The following is a 22,087-nucleotide window of genomic DNA, read 5'->3' on the forward strand; positions in this document are numbered from 1 at the left end:
GAGTTCAATCCTACCTTAATCCCTAATCATATGAGCAAGGGACCCAAATTACTGGCAGAAAAAAGTGTGTTTTGACAAGGTCCCCAGATCTCTGTGGAAGAAAAGTAGTGACAAACCTGGTATGGTGCCAAAGATGACAATTGGACTGGTTTAGTGAGTAGGAATGGTGAAACTTGGAACAATGCAGCTGTAACAGATACGTACTTTCCAAACAGAATAGAAGATTTTATGACTGTAAAATGGAAATTAAAACCTAGAAGATATGTTGTATGCCATGGGAATTTGTGTCCCACATGTCATGACCGTGCTAATCTTCTGTGAGGTGATGGACTGCCTTGTCACAGCTGCACAGCTGACAGTCTGGGTAGCAGGGATCTCAGGAGGTAATGAGGCCGGCAGATGGTGCTGTGGAAATTAGGCATAGCAGACACCATAACAGGGCTCCGCTCTAGGCTTAGGTGGAATCAGTAAGTCGAAAACGGACTCTTCTGTGAAGTCCTTTTTATTAACAGTGCTCCAGATCAAACTAGGCACCTCTGAAGGCGGACCCAAACAAAGAAATCCCATGGCAATTATACCTTTACAATCTACATTCACCTCTTATGTGACAGCTGGGACCAATGGTAATATTTGAGTCTGGGGTCTTCTTACTTTTCATTGATTTTCTTGCTGTTTAGTTAGTAGGCAGTTCTAAGTGGGCATCTCCTTAGACAATATACAGCGGTTCTGTATCCTGTTTCACATCCTCTTAGGTTGTTTTCTTATGGTCCTGTAGTTAGCTGCTCAGCATCCATGTAATATGGATGTCACAGCACATATACAACAATCTACAGGCTTTGCACAGTCTAGCTATTAATGTTTAAGCTGCAAATGCTAAGTTGAAACTAACATCTTCTATAACAGTCCTGCCTTTGTTTTTATTAACAATGCTCTTACATGGGAGCAGAATACCCTAAGGTGTTGAGTAAAGCAAGTCTTATCACATTTAATAAAAAACAAACATTATTTCAAAGATCATCATAAAAATGAATAACCTATAAAGAATTCATTTTGCCCAAGCTCCTAATTTGGTACCCAGGAGATGAGTCAATATTTTTGCTAAAGTATTGGTGAGTAAGTGAATTCATAAGTGAATTGGTGAATAAGTATGAATTCCATACTTCTTGGAATCCTGCTGAAATATTGTCCTCTTATATTTTTTGCATTAATTTTATTTGTTCCCACAACTTTGGACATTGGCTGAAGCCCTTCCACTTTGGTCAATGTACATGCAACAACTGGTATTACTAATTGTGCATGCCTCCCCTTGTGAAGCTAAGAAAATTAAGCTGCCATCACTAGTGAGTGTTTATATCCACATGCTGCAGCCATATCCCTATAATCTATTTGCAATCTTTGGAATGGGAAAAATGCTCACGATTGATTTCACAAATCAATTTTGTAGGTAATAATTTATGACAGGTGGGACAAGTATTAGTGACTCTTTTTGCAGCTGCTTAGACACCCAGATCTGCCCATACTTGTTGTACTTGATTAGCCACTGCTTCCATTCTTCCCTGAGCTTCATCACAGAACCACTCAGTTATCAGTTATTTCTTCAGTAAGACAGGTTTTCCCCCTATTGTTCATATTCCATCTTCAGTCTTGCACTGCTTCCAACTTTTTCCACAGTTCCTTTTCTTCACTTGTCACACCTGATTGGTCATAATCTTTCTGGATGGTCAACATCAGGCCATGAGCTCTTATCTGAAGTAATTGCCGTGATGTTCACTGCTGGTTAACAAACTGTGGCCTTTGCTGCTGCATCAGTTAGGACATTCTCTTGGCTGATTAGGGTAGTGTCCCCTGTACAGAATGGACAGCAAACCACAGGAATTTCTTTGGGAAGTTGAATTTTGTCCAACAAGTCCCAAATTTCTGTCTCATTAGCCACACCTTTTCCTGAGGAGGTGGGACACCCCTATTCTTTCCACAATATTGCATGGCATACGCCAAAAGCACACTTAGAATCTGTATAAATACTCACGTTCTGCTTCCCAGGCATTGCTGCTCAGGCAAAGGCAATTAACTCTGCCCCTTAAGCACTAACTGTTGCTGGAAGGGCTCTGGCATCTGCAACCTACCACTGTTCCACAATTGTGTAGCCTGTGCAAACGGTAGGATGATCCATCTGTGACTAAAACAAGACCTGGGTTTTTTCTGTCTGTGATCTGCTCATGCCTCACTCATAGTCTGGATTACATGTCATGTCAGTAGAGCTCTTCCCCTTCTCATGATACTGGTAATAGTGTTGCCAGGTAGAATTACCCATTTACATTTAAAAGATTTCTTTTGTATTTTTGTGCACATTGGCACATTGGAGAGACACTTACTTGTGAAGTAATTCAACTCTATGCAGCATGTAGATTGTAATTGGGTGCCCTAATACTAAATATGGAGGTTTTTTCCCTATTGTAGCTGCCACTGGCATGGATCTAATGTACATTGGAGCTCCAGCTGCCACCGGATCCACTTAGAGTAAAATGCTACAGGTCTTCAATGAGGTCCTAATTTCTGCATTAATACTCCACTATGCACTCTTTTTTTTTGTTTTGTTTTGGGGTTTTTTTGGGGTTTTTTTTGTTTGTTTTTTGTATGTATATACAGATCAAAAGGCTTTGTGTAGTCTGGAAGTCATAAAGTTGGAGCCAAAACCAAGGGCCCTTTTATAGCTCTGAAGGCTTTTTCCCATTCTGGGGAATGTAATGGGTTCTATTTCTTCATTTTTTATTATTTCTGCCAGAGATTACATTAGTTCCACTAATCCTGGTATCCACAGTTGGCAAAACCCAGCTGCACCCAAGAATCCTCATAGCTGGTTGTGGGTTTTTTAACTAACCAAAGAATTTCAACTATAACCTTTACTCTTTCTATATCTATTACTTGCTGTCCTTCCTTTAAAACAAATCACAGATATTTTACTCCCATTTGATGCAGCTGGAACTTGGATAGAGGTATGCCCTTGGTTGCTAAGGCAGTACATAAATGTTTAATATCTTTCAAACAGTCATTGCAATTTCCACTAGGTGTTAGAAATAAATTATCTACGCATTGCACTAAAATTAATCCACCAGGTAATTGAATATCCTTTAAATCTTCTTTTAATTTCTGAGAAAATAAGGTGAAAGACCCATTAAACCCCTCTCAAAAACAAGATTACATCAGCTGAAGTCTCTTCCAAGTAAATGCAAACAAGGGATGGCTTTCTTCATGTGTGGAAATACTGAAGAACACTGCAGTCAGATCAGTCACAGTAAAATAAAACATGTAGCCCAGTGCATGATTTGCAAGAGTGCAGGAGAGGAATCTGGCACTGAGGGGTGTGAGACAGGCTGGTTCGTTGCTCTCAAATCTGGAATAAATTGAAACTCAGGATACCCATGTTTATCCAATCTGTTTTTTTCCAGCTGGTTACAGTGGGGTTTTATATGGGAATTCAGGCACTTCCAAGATTCCTTGGGCAAGATGCTGATCTTGGTTTTGATTACTTTTCCCTGCTGCCGGGGGATGGGATGCTGCTCACAGCAGAGGGCGCGCCTCCCTTTGCTTTCAGGCGTATTTCGGCAGTTCCCGACTGACTCCGCGTTTCCTCGGGCACCACTTCCAGCGGCTCAGGTGTCTCCAGGTCGTGCTCCTGAGCTTCAGATGTTACACATACCCCCGTGATTGTCAAATCAGGACTCCGAATGATAGCTGTAATTGTATATCTAGGGTTTGGGGGCGATCTCTTCCTAACAAAAAGACAGGCATGTTTCTCCTAATACAAATCTTTTTCACGTCCCTTTATTCCTATTTTTTACTATAATTTCCACATCCCCTAAACTCAGATTTCCAGTTCCAGTTATAATGAGTTCTTGCCTTCAGTCTTAGAAGATTACTTCATGATTTCTGTCTTACATCTCCCATGACCAGCTCCCCATGATGCCCCCTTTTAAGTAGTGAGCATTTTCTTCGCCAATGACCGAGTTTCCCACAGTAATGGGAATGGGAATGACACTTTTCCTCCCATTTCATTACAAATCTTCTCTTTTTTTTTTTTTTTCAAATATGTTATCTGACCTACCTCTGCACTCTCTTCAAGGGGGAAATCCTTTCCTTCACCCTCTTAGTTGTAAACTGTTTGCCAGTACTGCCACTAAAAGACTAGCCTCTTGTTGCTTTTCCTTTGCAAGTTCAGCTCTATGTGTGTTTCTTCCCATCCATCAAACATAAACATGTAACATAAACATAACCATAAAACTTGGGTGTTTATGTAATGTCCCTCCCTGCAACCCAGCCATATGTTCTTTAAAATATTTCTGTATATCCGGGGTGATCAACAATACTCTTGCCCCTAGCTCATTGTTAAAGTTCTGTGTGGTCATTCCTCTCTGTTTTGATAAATCCCACCGTGATCATCCCTAATATAACTAAGGTGTTCCTGTACCTTCTGCCTGCATTCCCATACTTTGGTCCAGTTCACTTCAGATTCTCCACAAGCCCTAATAGCTTCCACTAAATTATACCTCAGTTCGGGGTATCCCTTTCACTATGCTGGATACATTCCCCATACCTGTATGCCAAATTTGTGTGCCTTACTCTGACAAAGCCATGCACACCTCTCCTACCATGCTTCTGAGCTGGAGTATGAACCCACTTGAAGCCAGAATATCCAGAATGTAGTGGTGGAATTTTAGCACTCATCAATCGTGTCTCCTGTCCCAAAGTTCTCAGGTGATGCCAGCAGCTGGACATTTGGAGACTACAGCTTCCAACATCTAGTGCTGGGTGTCTAGAGTCCCACTGGGTCCCCAAACTGCTACGGAAATTACACACAGCAGCCACCACAGCAGAGTTCAACTACAAGCTTTCACCAAATCAATAAACTGAAAAGAGATTTTTCTACACAGTCCTTTTTATTAATAGCACTACAGCTTGAGCTGGGTGCCTCTGAAGAGGGACCCTGAACAGAGAGATCCCTGGGCAATTATTTCCTTACAATCTAAATTCCCCATCCCTCATGCAACAATTCCATAATATTGAGGTCTAGGATCTGCTAGTATTGCATTAGTTTGATTTTCTTGCTGTTTGAGTACTAAATGGTCATCTTATCCAGTAAACAGTGCTTCTACATCCCCTTTAACATTCCCTTAAGGATGTTTTGGCCAATTCTGTAGTTAGCTATTTGGCATGTTGTAATATGGTTATTACAATTCATGTGCCACAGTTTATAGGCTTTGTGCACTCTAGCTATTAATGTTTAAGCTGCTAGTGCTATATTTCTACAAACTTCTTCTACAACAATGGCAATCCAACACAATGCTGGCATATTCTCCAGCTCATGCTCCTGCCAAACAAGTCTAATGAGAAGGTGATGAATTTCCAATGATTTGCCAGTTTTGTAGGTATACTAATTCCCAGTAAAATGCAATGTGGCATTGCATAAGACTAGCATATCTGGGCCATCAAAGCAACAAAAGAAGAATGCTCTTAGTGTGTTTAAATGAGAAAGAGAGAAAATAACAGGTTTACATGGCATATTTCATTGAAATGGGCATTGATAACAAAACAGCTTTTTGTGAGGGCTTCAGAAGAACCTGTCACCATGGAAAAGCTGCAAACACCAGAAAGACACCAGGATCTGCCCTGTGTGTGTCTGGGATCCACCTCAGGCTGCCCAGCCATATTGGGTGGGCTCCCAGTCCCTGTTTTGGTTCTGCTCCTGATCCACACTGCAAGCTGTGTTGCGTAGGAGTCTTTGTGTTTGGCCCAGCTATTTTAGAAATGTTCATTCTCTGAGTCTATCCTGTGACACAAGATAGTCCATTCTTCCAATGACTTCCAGTCAAGAGTTTAGTGTGGTCATCCTGAAGAGCCATGAACACTGTTGGGTTTTTTTATGGGAATAAAACTAGTGTTTTCCAGAGCCACAGAGGTGTTCTAACATGACCACACAAGGAAGAAAGGTCCCGTGTTTTAACCTCTTCTTGGACTCCCTACTGGAGTGTAGCTCCCTCTTGGCATTGCCCCATTCTTGCACACCTCAATGTCCAATTTACTTCCCAACAGGGGTAAGAAAATATTCGTTTATTTTCTTGGCACACTTCCTAATATTTTTGTGCAATTTCAACAAATATCCCCATAGATTCACTCCTGGCTAGGCACAAATGTTGTGCCAGACCAATAGGAAAGGGATGGGGAAAGTGAAGAAGAGATGAAGGACAGGGCTGTACAAGTGCTGCTCAGCAGAACTAAAATATCCCTGAATTGTCAGCTCTGTTTCCAGTACAAATCAAATAATATCCTCCTCATATCAGCCACTGTGAAGAAAGTTAACTGTATTCCAGGGAAAACCATAACAATGGGAAAAGGGAGCTTTCCTGGCCCGTGTGCTGAATACTGCAGAACTTCATCCAGTGGGTAGTTTCAGAGGAGAGTAAATTGTGGGGTATTCCTGCTGAGAGGTAGCAAATTCAGGAAAAAGGTCCTAGGGCAAAGTGTATCTCAGTGGTGCAGAGGTTAGTGGCAGCTCAAAACCCCACAGTGCTCCTGAATAAAGTGCAGTGCCAGAAGAGCCAGTTAAGGGGAAAAATAAGAGCTTAAGCGCCTTATATGCTCATCTGTAACATTTGGGCTGTGACTTTCTGGAGTTTTACCCTTAGTAGAAATCCAGTGGCTGAGTTCCATCAGGAATCAATTTGGTTGGCATTTTGGCCTACTTTGTTCTTTGCTGTTGCTTGCTAGGGAGTAACTGTGAGGATGCAATACTGAAGTTGAGCAGTACTTTAGAAGATGAGGGTTTCCCACTGACTTAGGGCCAATGCCCGCCCTTCCGCCCTTCCTTCCCTCCTTCCTTCCCCCCTTCCTTCCCCCCTTCCTTCCCCCCTTCCCTTCTCTCACTCTCTAATTTCCTTTTCTCTGCCTTTCACCCAGCTGCACACAGGAAGCAGCCGCGAGCAGCCCACACCGTGAGGAGGTGCAGGCTTTGCCACAGGGCACTAATGCCAGCAATATTAGCAATGCAAGCTGGAGCACGGCTGCTGCTTCTCTGGAAGTTGGTTAAGTGTTACAGCTAAATCCACCAACCGGGACTTAGGGGTATTATGAGGATAGGCACAACAAAGATGCAGTAAGTGGATTATCTGAAAAGTCTGCACCCCCCTTTTTCCCCTCTGAGTTTCCCATTTTTGTTTAAATTAACTATTCTATGCCATATTGTTAAACATGACCTAAAAATGATGCAATAGCACTGCCTTTAGAAACAGAAAATCATTTGTAAATTATGCCCACTGCTTGTGACTCAAAGCTCTCCAAACTATATCTGTTTTGATAGTTGACCTTGCAAACTCAGGAAGACAGAAGTAAGTCACAAAGATTCCTGTGGGTTAAACTATTTTCCAAGCTGATTATGAAGCTTAGAGCTCAAATGGTCTTTGCACAGAAACTCACAAAATACCTTTTCTTTTTCAAGGGTTATCACCACCTAATTCATTTTACCTCTGATTTCGCATTAGAGGTATTGCTTTCTCTTCTGCTGCTCAGAAATTGCTCGGGAAGTGTGATATTATGGTCCTCCCCCCAAGTCTGCTCCAATATACAGCAGCCATCTGTTCACCATGGCTGGGCTTTTTTAACAGATGTTGTTTGAATGTTTAAAAGAGGCTTTCCCTGACTTTTTATTTATTATGATCACAATCATGCTGCCAGCGATCAGGAAAAATTCACATTGACACCATTGTCTGGCTGCTACCTGTGCAAGGTTTGTCCAAGAAATAGTGGTAAAACCTTGAATGTAATAAATCATAAATTAGAACCAGACAATGTCCTGAGTTGGAGAGGACCCACAAGGATCATAGATTCCAGCTTGTGGCCCTGCACTGGATAGCCCCAAGAATCCCACCTATGCGCCTGATAGGGTTGTCCAAACACTTCTTGAACCCTGTCAGGTTGGTGCTGTGATCACTTCCCTGGGGAAGTGATCACTTCCACGTTCCAGTGCCTACCCATCCTCTGGGTGAAGAATCTTTTCCTGATATCCAAACTAATCCTCCTCAACACAACTTCAGGCCATTCGCTCGTGTCCTGTTACTGGTCACCAATATTATGCACAGAGGCTTGTATTGATTTCCAGAGAGTTTTTATCAGCTTTCATTTATGATATTTAATTAACTACCATTCTCTAATTTACTTTGTTCATTGCTTTATTTTAACGGGCAACATTGTCTGGGTTTAGAAGAACATTTCAAAAGGCAAAGGATGAAAATTCTTTTTCATCAAGGTTGAATTCTAATAGATATCATGGCAAAAATAAAAAGGATTTTGAAAATTGTTCCTGCTGGCTGAGCTACACTTTCCACTGGTGGCTGGAGCAGACACCTGTTGACCTATACCCTTGTGTGTAGAACTAGAGGAGTGATGGGAAAGGGCAACTGAAATGATCAAGGAAATCATCTGAAGATCATCTTACGGGGGTCAGAGAGGCAGGCTGGGGCCCTGCAGAGGAGGTGGCTGAGAAAGGACATACAAAGGTTCACAAAGCTTTGGCAACAACAGCCAAGTGGAACAGTGACTCACAAAGACTGCATCAGCAAACATAAGTATGGGGGAGACTGGAGGAAACAAGTAGGAGCTTGGTTTAGAAGAGACATTTGTTAGGCTGATTGCAGTGAACCTCTGTTTCTGGCAGCTGCATAAACCTGGGGGAGTCAAATGGTGTCAGCTAGTTGACTAAGGAATTAGATAGACAATAATAGATCCATAGGTGGATGCTAAAAGGGCTAGGCTAGGACATACCCCTGAACATCCCTAGCACAGTAGCGCTAGATAGATACAGCAGAGAAAGGGGCAATGGATTGCAGAAGGTGCCAAGGTTCATGTACTCTCTTCTAATAGCCTCTGCCCAGTGAAAGCACCAACATGTGCTCATATTCATGTGTACCCACTGACTTCACTTCTCATTGAGAGGTTTCTTTACTTCAAAAAATTACTTTTTTTTTCCCACAGACAGGTTTCTTGGCTGCGGTGTAATCAGCAACTGCTTGAAGACACTTTGACTTTTCTGCCTCTGTATGAGAAATGTCCAGCCCCAGCCTCATCTTCCCCAGCCAAGGTAATTTCCACTTGGTCTCAACCATTCCAGATGAGATCGTTCATACAACAGGAATTGGCTGTGGGATCAGTCTGGCTACACATTTCTGTGATACTCACTTCAATGCTGCCCATGGTAAAAGATGGGAAGTCTGCAATAAATGAATGGGGTGAAGCCTCTTTTGTAAGGCCTTTGGTGCTGTACTCTGGTCCTCTCTTGCTGAGCTAAAATAATAGTCACAGGCATGTCAGGCACAGAGGGCAGGGAGAAGTTTGAATCAGAGGGATTTTGCCCATCTTCACAGGGATAAGGGCACATCTTTGCTATGAAAAAAGCCAAGCCACCACTCCAGGTGGTCCTGACAATACAGTGAATCACATCAGGCCAGTAAATGCACAGTAGCTCCAGCCAGCCAAATACAGCTCTCATAGCTACAGCAGGGAAGGCATGCCCCCAGTGGGCAGCCTTGCTGGTCAGTGCGGGGCATTTTAAAGCTTTCTGGGTTTCCCACCATGACTCTGTCAATCTGTATGAAGTAAAAACTGGCAAAAATACCATTATGTGGGTTTCATATTTATTTTTGCTTCACTGATTTACATCTTTTTTTTTTTTCATCCCCCTCTGTAGCTATCAGTTTGACAAAACCAGAGCTGTTTTGTATTCTCCATCTTATATATCAGGCACCAGGTAATAAAGATCTGTAAACCAGATGCAGAAGCTGTGCAAGCATAATGAAAGGAATAATGTGATTCTGTAGAGCTTTTATTCTCGTTCCTCATGAAAGCACAGCTCTTTGTGACAAAAATCTGCCACCTCAACCTTTTCAAACATGGGCTGCTATAGAAAGTATTACTTTGGTGAGGTGAGGATGTAAGATTGATTTGTACAATGTCATCACACCATGATGACATTGATTCCATTACCAGTATTTATTTTCTAAGCTTTACCATGTATAGGTCATTTACCTTTTTAAACTACCATAGCAAATGGAAGGGCTGTGTTCAGTGCCACGTCCACAGCTGTACTTGGGCTCCCCCTGTCCCCAGTGTGACACACATCCCCTGCCCAAACTGCACCCAGAGTTTTGCATTATTCTTTCAGATGTGCAGTGCTCTGCATTTTGCTACAATTTTCTGATGCAGTAAGGAAAAAAGGATAATGTACGAACAAATGGTTTTTTAGGCTCCTAAAACCTACTTTAAATTGATTGAGCAGATTTTAAAGACACATACAAGAACCTTTAGTGCTCTTCTCCAATTCTGACAAAGGATTAACAGAGACCAATACCAAGCTGAGACTTTGTATGTTGTTATTTTGACTTTTTTTCACAGCTGAGCTTTATATCTCAAAATATCAGTGTTTCTAATGCAAATGCTACAGCCCTTCACTGTAGTAACTTAGAGGAGCAATGCTATGATTTTAATAAAGCTGTCAGATTAAGTGACTGCATGGTTACACCATGATATTAATACATGTTCTTAACTGTCAATTAGTTAACTGGCTAATAAAAAGAGCCAAGCTTATAGGATTTCACAAATGAATATAATGCTTTGTTTCTGGGCAAAACATATGCTTTGGATATATAATTAGAAAAAAGCCCCCCTCTCTCTCCCCCATCGAGAGAGCATGTGCAGCTGAATAAAGGAGCTCATTATACCTGCGAGGGGTCAAAGTCTGTGGATCTGTAGCTTATGGTATTATGACAGATTACAAAATCACTCTATTATGTTAGTCAATCTGTTTCCAAGCACAAACTAGCAGGGAGCAGGGCACTAGAACCTCCCGAGCAGGGTACCCTTTGGCTGTTCCCGGCAGTCTTATGATGGGTCAGCTGGCAGTGACACCACCTCTGACAGCTCACATGCCAGACCTTCCCTGCCTGACTTCTGCCTTTGTTACCGCAGAGCCTCTTCACAGACAATCAATCCCTGCTTCAGGCTGCAAAGAGCTCCCAGTAAGAGCTGAAACAAATTTGAAATCCATGTGTAGCCACACTTATGCTAATGAAAGGGGAAAGCAGAGCACTTATGCTCCAGCTGACCCCTCTCAGGTTCTCACCTTAAAAAAAATGCAAATAAAAAGTTTTAGAGAGGGGAGAAGTTAAACAGCAACAGCTGAGAATAAAAGCATTGAGTTCAGCTTTGGTGCATGCATCAGTTTAAGCGGGAAAAGGTAATTCATATGTAGGATAAAGAGATTTCAGACATGATGGAGATCCTAAGAAATGTTTGACTTTCCTAATCTTTCAGGGAAATTATTCTGCTGGAAAGTCTTATTCAGTCAACTCAGCATAAAACTCCTTGGTACCAAGGAGAAAGAAAATCCTCTTGTATTTGAGAAACACAGCAGTAGTCAGTACTGTAGGCACATGCATTTCTAACAAACCACAATTTTCTGACATTCTACTGAAGAGAGGTGGCTCCACCATTGCCTTGTGCTGGTTACTTTGCCCTCTCACCAGTCTGGCAGCTGTGCCAAGACCAGGAGGGCCCAGAGCTCCCAGTGTGGGAGAAACAATGGAGACTAAAGCAGAACCAGCAGGCTTTAGGTAGTCCTAAAGGACTGGAACTAACAAAGCCACATTTGAGCCCCACAGTCAATTTATTGTAGTGCCCAGGAAGATGCAAAGTCTGGCTGTAGCTTTCCCTGCAGCTGGGGCTTCTACAGGCTCTGTCTTGTGGAATTTTGTCATGGCTAACCAATAGTGAGGTCAGGCTGCCACCTCTTTGAGGGATAATTTCTGGGTGATTTATTTCCTCTCCTCAGCAGCCCTTATCATGAAACTTGTAGAAACTCCTGTCTTTTTGTATGTTCTCCCTCAAGTCCAGTTTGACTAAGATTTGCCAAAAGATTGCAAATGCAGGAAGTCATAACCTGTATTCAAACCCCTTAAGACACAAGCTTGCTTTCCCCAGAAAGCCAAACTCAGAATGTGCTTGTCCTATTACTCATTGAGAACTCTTTTTTTCTTGAAATATCATGTAGAGAACAAAATTTTAACCATCCCTTGTTTACAATAGCCACTTGAGTGTCACTCAGCAGCAATGGCGGCAACAGCTTCTTGCGTGGTTAATAAGGGATCGAACTTAGGGCTGGTCTCAGAATGAAGGAATGTCCAACGCTCACCCTGCATTGGTATTAATGAGCATTTAAGGAGCTATTTGGCTCTCCCTGAAGCAGCAGAGGGATCACAGCAGAACCTTTGACACCAAGCCCACAAAATGTTCTTCCTGCACACACCAGGTGCCACAAGAAATAGAGTGCAGGGAGCCTCAGCATCAGGAGGAGCCAAAGCCCCTGGAGGACAAAGACTGGCCAAGAAGAGGTATTTGTAGGATTATACTGGACACTATCCTGGCCCAGCAAGGAGCTGAGCATGGGATCTGACACCCAGCAGTCCTTTCTCAGCCCCTTCCTAGAGCTGCTGCGTTCATTTTCAGAGGAATCCCTGCAAAATCAGGTAACTGAGAAGCTCAGCATAGACTGTGTCTGGGTGGTCCTGCTTGAGCAGGGGGATCGCACCAGAGGTCCCTTCCACTCTCAAGTATTCTGTGGTATTTTGAGGAGGACGAGTATGTATTTGACAAGCATAACACTACTGAGATGTGCATTCATTTCACAGCCTGCATAAGGATGATGATTCTGGAATCAAATAACCACTGGAGTGATGACAGATAAACCTCCAAAGCCACTTTTGGTGTTCACAAGAGAATATGGACATGGCTGAAATGCTGCAAGGAAGCCCTAGAGGGAAAAACTGAGGATTTATGTGGAAAGCAAGCAGAGGGAGCTGCTTATAGGACCCAGTGAGGAGTTCTTCCCACCCTGCAGATTCCAGAAGCTGTGTCCACTGTCCTGTACTGAGTGGAACACTGCTGAGATACCCAATCCTGAGTGAACCACGCACCTCTAGGAGCCCCTGCCTCCCCTCCACGTGCCTGCCCATTTCAGCAGTGGTTTCCTTGGCATTGCAGCTCCCTGGGCTCCCCAGTGGTTCCTGGTCAGTAAGCCCCTGACCTGGCAGGGCCACATGACCCAGTAAGTCACTGTGGGTGCTCTGAGATCTGTAAACTTGTTGACATTAACCTCTCTCATCAACAACTTCTTGCTGCACCCTTCCTTGGCCTACTTTGTGTTTACCAAGTGATCATGCCATTACCTCTTTGTGGATATAAATTTCACTGCAGTTACAAAGCACTCTCATAGTTTTAATTTTTTTATTTTCAGTACCTCTCCAAACTAGCAGGAAAAGCTCTGAAGGAAGAAATATTAAAGTAGGAAACCTGTTCTTTTCTCCTTGAACCATCAGCTCAGGTAAAGAGATGGAAAGTTTCCTATAACTGAGTTTTGCTGTTATAATAACAAAACCAGAAGAGAACTTCTCCTTTATTGGGGAGTAACCTTTCCTGGCAAACATCAGGAAAGGTTACAAAAACATCATTTCTTTTCTTATTCATCACCTCAAAGATAGACAGCCTGTCAGTCTCTTTCTCTTGGAGATCTGCTGTACTTCAGGAGCTAACTTCTCAAATTCACTCACAGGTTTTCATACACATTTACCCATTTCGGTACAGAACATACAGTGTTACCAGTCATACAAACACCCTGTTAATCCCTGGAGGCTGCATCCAGGCATGGCAGGAGTCAGTTCATGTCCTTGGAGACTGACAGAGTGACATTAGTTTATGCCAGGCAATGCTCTGATGTACTGGCTAGCAGCCAAGGAGTTCATGACTTTTATATGTTTCAACAAAAGGCATTGAAAAGAGCTTTTGATATGGTTATTTGGTAAAAGAGATCAAACATTTCCCCTTTGCATTAATCTGTTTCATGTTTTCAGTATATAAACTAACTTTTAGAAATCTCATCTTGCAGGTGTTTGAGCACATGGTTTGACAAACAGTTATTTGGGGTATATGTGCTACTGGGGCAAACACAGAAGAGAAACAACAAAGGTTTAGGAAAACCCAGCAGGCATAGAGAAGGTGAACAAAAAATGATGGTGCCAGAGCTGGCAGGCAGAGTGGAGATGGGCTCCTGGACTAGAGATGACCCACTACAGCAGTTCTCGTGTTCTCCAGTGGGCACTGCTCATAGGCAGTTGTCACCCCAAAGCCTGTGCCAGGAAACTATGGATGCCTGGGGTCTGTGTTCCGGCAACACAAGAAACGCATGGGAGAAGCCCCATGGTGCCAGGCTGCTCCCCCAGCCAGGACCCGCCTGGCCACTCCAGGCCCCTGCTGGGCTCAGGCTGCGCAGTCACCACTGGGTGCGGGCAGCCAGCAAAGGCTCCTGCTTCCACGTGGGCAGGAGCTTTTGCCCAAGGGTCACGAGAGGCTGAGTTCATTTACACACCACCCAGCACTTGTTTTCTGACCTCTGCAGCCCCTTTGTGAGCCCTGGCCCACGCTTGTTTGTATGAGCCTGGCTATTGTATGTGAGCTAGGCTTTCCTGTTCTTCTTAAAAGCCGTCCCCAAAATGAGATTTACTTCTAAGAAATAACAAAGCCCAGGCAGGCACTCATACCTTCTTCATCATTCCTGGGGTTTTGATTTCTTTTTAAATGACCTCTAAAATATTTTCTCATTAAAGCAAGGTCTATTTTTAAGATACCAATGTCACTTAATTAGTCATTTTGCACAAGAGGCACATATGACTGGAATTTCTGCTCCTTTTATCCCCTTTTAGCAGATATGCATTTTTTTCCTAAGAGTGAGTAAGATGGAGTCTCTTAGTCTCCCAATCTCTACTTTTTTCCCCTTTTACCTCATCTCCCCTCTCAGATGCTGGAAGTGAGAACAGTAGAGTCTGTGCACCTCCGTTTCACAGGTTGTCTGACTCATGGCACAGGAGCTAAGAGGTAATGCACTCTGAAATCAGGAAGGTGCACTTAAAAGGAAAAAGAAGTATGTATATATATATTTAACATCTATTTTAGACACTTTCATCTGTTACTTCTATTTCTGTCCACGTTGTCTTATGCTTATTGTCCCCTCGGAATGAGTTTCCAATGTAAAAATATGAGTTTCATAATGTCAGACCATGAAGATAACTCACAGGTTAATTCTTGCCCCAGTAACATAAAGGATGGTGCTGCTTCTTTTACTGAGCTGTTGCAGCTGTGTGAGCATAAATCTTCAGGGGAAAAAAATGCAAACCTTGAATCAAAATGATCAGAAATAGAAACCAGAACAGGGAAGAAAACATGGGTTTGCCAAGTTTAAGTGCCTTCAAGATCTTATGGTTGATTCAGAAGAGGTGGTTGAAGCACAGAGCACATGGGTCACATCTGGCATCCCTGTGCTGAGAGGCCATGTATCCAAACCCCTGAAGTGTCATTTTTGCTTATGGACTTCTAGATATGGCAGCAGCAAAAACATTGAGAAGGTGAGAGATCAGGCAGAGCACATCTGTGTCTGCTGTGCTTTTTCCTTGAGGTTGCCTACCTGTATGTAAGACTGCTGACTGCTGCAGTCAGCAGCAAGGTGTGCACTGCAGGGCAGCCATCCCATCTGGGGATAAACCCCTAAGCTAAGCCCGAGGGCGAAGCCTGGTCGCTGTCACAGATCTGTAGTCCCTGTGCATGCTTTTCAGAAAGCACAGGACACGTAGTTTTACTTCTGACCTCTTACTACAGAGAGTTACTTTCACTTGAACAGAAGTGGGCATCTGTATGCGTAAGAGGCAGAAATCTGCCCCTGTTACCAGTCACTGAGGATTAGCTTGTGCACACAATCTCCTCAGGAAAGTGAGAGAGAAGCCCTGTGAACTAGGGCCCTTCACCTACTTGATGTTTGGAGTGGTTCCTCACTACCCAACCATTCGTGAGACAGCCATATGCCCCCCACAAGACTGGCACACACACAGCTGCTGGACCAAAGAAGACTCTGCTACACAACCCGTGGAGGACGCAAGTAAATATCACAGATAAGAACAGGCAAGCTTGCTTTGACCATGCCAGCCAAGAGGCAAGCTAAAAGCCAATGAAATTGTTCCAGGAAAAAGAAAGAAAAGAGAAGCTTAATCTTAGTAAAAATATAGTCCCTGAGCACTGGCGGGGTCAGGGTCAGCTTGGGTTACGTGTTGTATAAGTCCCCATTATACAAGCCAAGGCGGGGCAGAGGCTTTCCCAGGACTACTCAATCCTCCTTTCTCCTGCTCAGTTTCACTGTTTTTCGCTCATTCCTTCCTTCTCACTATCCCTTCTTCTGATGCTTGCTTGGACATCAAACAAGTCAGTCCAAGTGCTTCCATCGTTTTGAATTACAAGATCATACACATCACTTCCTCTTTGGATAAAATATGACTGTGGGAGCTTATGAGTAGGCCTAAAGTTGTTCATGTGAGTGGCTGCAATAAAGGCAGCTGCTTATTTGTGTAGCAGAAAAAATAAGCATATTATGCAGTAGGAACTGAGCCTGCAGTAACGCACAGTGACCACAGCCCAGGGGCTAAATAAGTTTGCAGTTTGGAGAGCAACAGCAAATGGTGCTGAGAGGGCTCCTGATAACTGAGAAAAAACACACAAGTATTCCACAGAAACATAACTGTTACTATTCCTCCATTTTAAACCATCTGCTGAGGACAGTGTTTTCCCCTTGAAGCATGCATGCTCCTCTCAGGGCACTCCATCATATTCACCTTCAGATTCTGTTATTCCATGGAAAAGTGTCATATCAGTGGTACATTAATATCTTTGCCAACACTCACAAGCCCTTTTTTTGCATCCCAGCACTCACCCTTCAGGCAAATATTCTGAAAGCAGCTTCAGGTTTGTTTGTTTTTTTAAATGGAGCAATGCAAAGTAAGGCTGCTTTCCCTAACAGACTTCCAGAGTGCATTTGCTCCAGAAACAGCTTCCTTCAATCCCTCAACTCTCTTATTAGCAGATCACTTTTGATTCAATATTCTGATCACCTGGGCAAAAGGTGCACTTAAACATACACTTTCTGGAGCGAGAACCACCACCTGCATTTGAAAACCTGCTCCAGCACAGTGCAAATACACTATATTTTTTTATAATTTTTACATGTTTAGGTAATTGCTCTCAACTCAGCACACATTTGCAATACTATGAACCACATTTCTCTGGTTTTGATATTTTAACTTTGATTCCAAGACCCCAAAAAGCTGCTGAAACGTGTTGGCAACTTATCATAATCTTCCAAAAAAAAAAAAATAAGCATAACACTGTAATGCAAACAGAAAATTCATTTCAGTTTTGAGAACTAGGGAGAATATACAGATACCCCAGCAAATACAATTTGCTTCCTAATCAACAAGAAGGGAAGGTAACTATCTAAAACAGCATTTTCGTGACACAGGGAAAGAACAAAACAGTAATCAAAACCCAGTTGAAGTTTGCCATTATAGCAGGGAGAGAACACACAGTTTTATCTGGAAACTGGAGAGCTTAAACTTTTCAGACCTACCCAGTATTATGCAAAAGAACAGACTTTCTATTATACATTACACAATACCGGACAGGTGTGAATACCTGTACTTTTACGTCCCTGTCTCCTCCTACAGACTCCTTTGAAAATGTTCTGTCTTTCCCGTATCTGTCTTGGGACTCTTCCTTGCAAAGCCAAGATGCCTGCTCCTTGCAATCTGTTTTTGATGCAACACAGTAAATTGCTATTCTTTGAAATTCCTGAGAAAAGGTTTTTGAATGAAGTCCAAAGGAAGATTCTGATTGCCAGTGGCCGTTCTCTCTGTCTTAACCTAGATCAGTTTGACATAAGCCATTTATTTCATAGTTAACCCCAGAAAAATCCTGAAGGGAATATAAATTTGTGCATTAATCCTGCTCGCTGGTTTGGTTCCACTTAGTTTGGGATGAAGGAGGTGCCACATTGCAACTCTCTAACCCATACTTACCTTTTCAAATGCTTTAACCAAACCACTTGGGAAGCCTTCTGCGACTCTCACACAAACTCGTTGTTGCAAAGGAAAGTCACACCACTGTAAGTGCTGAGCATTACAATGAAATATAAAGCAACACTAAAGTTGCTCCGTGCTTAATGCGGCGGTTTAAGCAGCTAATCTGGTTTTGGTTGAATGGCATGTTCATTACAGCAAATAAATCAGTAACGTGTGGGATTATTGAAGAGGAAAGACACATTAAACCAGTTTAGGGCATCACATTGATTTTCCAATTTTTTTTTTTAGTGTCCGATTTAGCTTGGCGGTTTTCAACAGTCAGTTCTAATAAATGCTTGTATAGCACAGATTAAGCAGGTGGGAACACTGCCCAGAAAGAGTATTATGAATAACTTAATGCACTGGCTTAATTGCAGCAATCCATGATACTTACTGTGCTGGCACCAGAGGAGAATTTTCAGTATTAAAAGTTAAAAATTCAACTGAGCTACTAGCGAGTATCTTTCTTTTAATAATTATTTGGAAAAAAAAATCCATTATTTTCACCTCAGATGGGAGCAGAGGAAGATTAGAGCTGATGTAACTATTTAACTTATTTCTGCCACAACTAATTAAGATATTGTTAAAAAATAATTACCATTTACTTGACACAACTTTGCCTCTCTGACACAGCAAAACATTGTAGCAGTGTCCCTGCTGTCTTTGTGCTCACTCAGCCCTACTCTGCTCAATCCCCTTTGCAAACAGGATGCACAGAAATGAAAAAGCCCAAACCTAGCTCATATTTCAAGCAACAGGCTCCTTTCAAAGCTATACACTAGAGTATCCCCATATTCCTTGCCCACAGCAGCAGTTTCCTGACACTGTCCTTGCCACAGTTCAGAGCAGATGCAGGAGGAAACCAGTTTGGAGCAGCACAAATTTTCCAGCAGATAAAACATTGGAGCTGCTGCCATCACAGGAGAAGCTGCTGGTCTGACAGCTCCCTAAGCCCACACCCAGTCCTGGGTACCAACCATGCCAGGAACACTCTGAAAGGCCAGCAGAGATGCTGGTAACCTCTTCCAAGTGCAGGTGTTTGATTCAGACATTACATAACTGTGATTGTGGTCACTGATCACATCACCTGTTTTCTTCCTTTCTGTGTTATTTTTGTCATAGATTAGATTAGGATCTCCAAGACAGAACCTGCACTTCAACTCTCAGCACAACACAAGGCACATAAATCATCCTGGCTGCCTCCAGCAAGTAGCAACAGGCACCCATCACAATGCTGGGAGAAGTAACACTCCAGAGAAGTTGCAGAATTTACTGGCTTTGCTCTTCCAGTGTAACTTTTCACTTTGGCAAAGATACAGAATGCACATCCTGCACAAACTTAATGAAGGTTAGGCTAAAAATGCTTACATCAGTCCCAAAGGGAAAATTCACAATGAAATATGAAGAAAAAATGATAAATTACCCATACATTCTGATTAGAGTACAGTGATTTTGCTAATCACACAGCTTATCATTCCAGAGGAACTCTATATTCATGGCATGAAAATTAAGGTAAAAATTAGCAGAAACACAAGATTTGACAGTACTTGATTAACTGGGCAGAAAGCACCAGAAACAAAACATTAGGAAACTGAAGCCATTTTGTGATTATGAAAGATATTTAATGAAGATGTAGAAAGCAGCCATTACACAAAAAAAAAATAATCTATCTTTAGGTTTTTTTTTAAAGAAGTTCCTTGTTTAGTGCTAAACAGGAGTCCTCACTCAGCTGAAAATAATGAGCTTTAAGGAACCTTTGAACTAGGATTATTTCAATATCACCACACAATCCAGGTACCCTCCCAGAAGAAAGAAGTTGCTTTTAATTCAGAAGCAAGTCTCTGTTGTCATCCCACTACTCACTCCGAGTCTGACCTGTGCAGGCCCCCCACCAAAGACCACTGCATGGCTCAAGCTCAGCTGCACTGCATGCAGCAGTCCCCAGCCTCGCTTCCACCAAGGGGCCAGAGCATCCCCCTTCCAGCTCAGCTGCCATCAAGGTCTCGTTCATACCCTCTTTTCTCAGCATCTTTCAACTACCTGTGCACTTCAGCAGCCTCCCCTGTGTGTGCTTACAGACCCCCATGTCTGAACCTCTGCTCCACCCATCAATTAAATCCTCTATTCTTCCCACTTGCCCTTCTCTCATGCAGATTCCCTTTCAAGTTTCTCTCCCGAGCATACAAGCAGCTAGAACCACACGGACACTGCAATTCCTCCCACCTTCCTGGACATCCCTTGCAAGGGACAAGACTTAAATGTGCCTTTGCAAATCGCAGCACTAGAGCAGCAGACTCTGCCATCAAGTGAGACACCCCACTCTCTCCATGGTGAGGCACTGCGCTGCTGCTGTTAAACCTTGCAGCCCAGCAGCGATCCAGCATCGCGCCTGCTGAAGCTCTAAGGGGCTGTGCAGGCAGCCAAAAGCCTCCCCACAAAGACAGCAAGTTCTCCCCACCAGCCTTACTTCTGCACAGTTGCAGCTAACACAAGCCTTTCCATAGACTTCAGGAGGCTTTGACAGTGCTGAAACTCCACCCTCTCAGCAGTTGCTGTTCTGTAATTCAGCACAGCACTGCTTTGAAAAAAACCTTTCTGATGCTGCTGTCCTGCAAGCAGCATAATGAAGAATAATAAGCAGGTGCTTCTGAACACAAGCCCAGAACAGGAGGAGTATAAAACTACTATTAATGAAGCAATTAAGTAACCACACTAAATTGTTTTGTGACAATTTTTATTAGAGCTGACTTTGCACATTCAGGGGTTTCCTAGTAGGTATTAATATGAATCAAAGTGCTGCCTCCCCCCCCACAGTAAGAAATCTTTAATTCTACAAAAAAAAAACCAACCAGTATCTCAAAGTTTATGCTTTTTAATACAAATAACACGAAAAAGGCAGAAAAAAAACAAAGATTAAAGACTAGCAGCAAAAAAAAAAAAATTCTATTTCTCTTTCAACAGTCTTTGCTTCCACATTTCTCTAGCAAATAGAGTATAAAGATAACCCAATCAATTTATATATTAAATATCCTACCAAAAATATAACACTGTGTAAAGAAAGTTTACAATAGAAAGTTGGGGTGGGGAGGAGAAAAAAAAAAGGAGAAAATAGTAGATTTAACATTAAAAATCTCAAGTGTAAACTTTGCTGCTGCTTTAAAATCAAAACCAACAAAAGTCACATGAGTATTTCCGTTTGGCTTAGAAGCCAGGAAAATAAGAAAAGCTGATTTTTTTTAAAGTGCTTAACCACCATATCCAAAAGTAATGACTTTCAGACCTATTTAACATGAATGTGCTCAAAAAGCCACTGCTTACAGTATAAAAGCTGTCATTCTGAAATGCTGCGCATACAAACTGGCTTTATCTGCACGAATGAAAGATTCCTTTGAACAGCTCTCAATCATATGATGTCCCAAATCAATGTAATGCTATTAGAGCAGGCAGCTGAATAAGTACCAGAATGTTGAAGTTTAAGAATAATAGATATAAAAAATACTTTTTTTTTCTTAAAAAGGCAGCATGCCCCTCCCAGCCGAATGAAGGTACTGTTACACAAGATATTTTTATATCATTGCTGTAAACTACCTAAATAAAGTGACTCCTGATCTAGCAATTCACATGATACACAGATACTGCTTTCTGATAAAACACAAAAAGGCAATCAGGTGGGTGGGACCAGTTGCTAACATAGTATTTTACTAATTATTAAATATATTGTTTAATAAACTTGTTAAACTTGACTTCAAAACCAACAGCATGTCCTAACAGAACAAAAAAAAAGAAATAAAATTATTAATAAAACAAATTATTTGAAGAGCTTTAGGACTGTTTTTGTTACACTGTTATATATTTATTTGAGCCTTAGTGCAAAGGAAAAATTCAACATTATAGGCTCCAAAGCAAATCAAATACAACTATTTCATGGGGCATTTTTACAGACAGACACAGATCCAAGAGAAATTTATATTTTTTTAGCTGTAATAACCATTCTTTTTTATCTCCAGGTTAGAAAATACATTGAAAAATTGGAGCAAAGGCTCTGGCATTCATTAATC

The sequence above is a fragment of the Taeniopygia guttata genome, chromosome 3 (assembly GCF_048771995.1).
Source record: "Taeniopygia guttata chromosome 3, bTaeGut7.mat, whole genome shotgun sequence".
Taxonomy (NCBI): Eukaryota; Metazoa; Chordata; class Aves; order Passeriformes; family Estrildidae; genus Taeniopygia; species Taeniopygia guttata.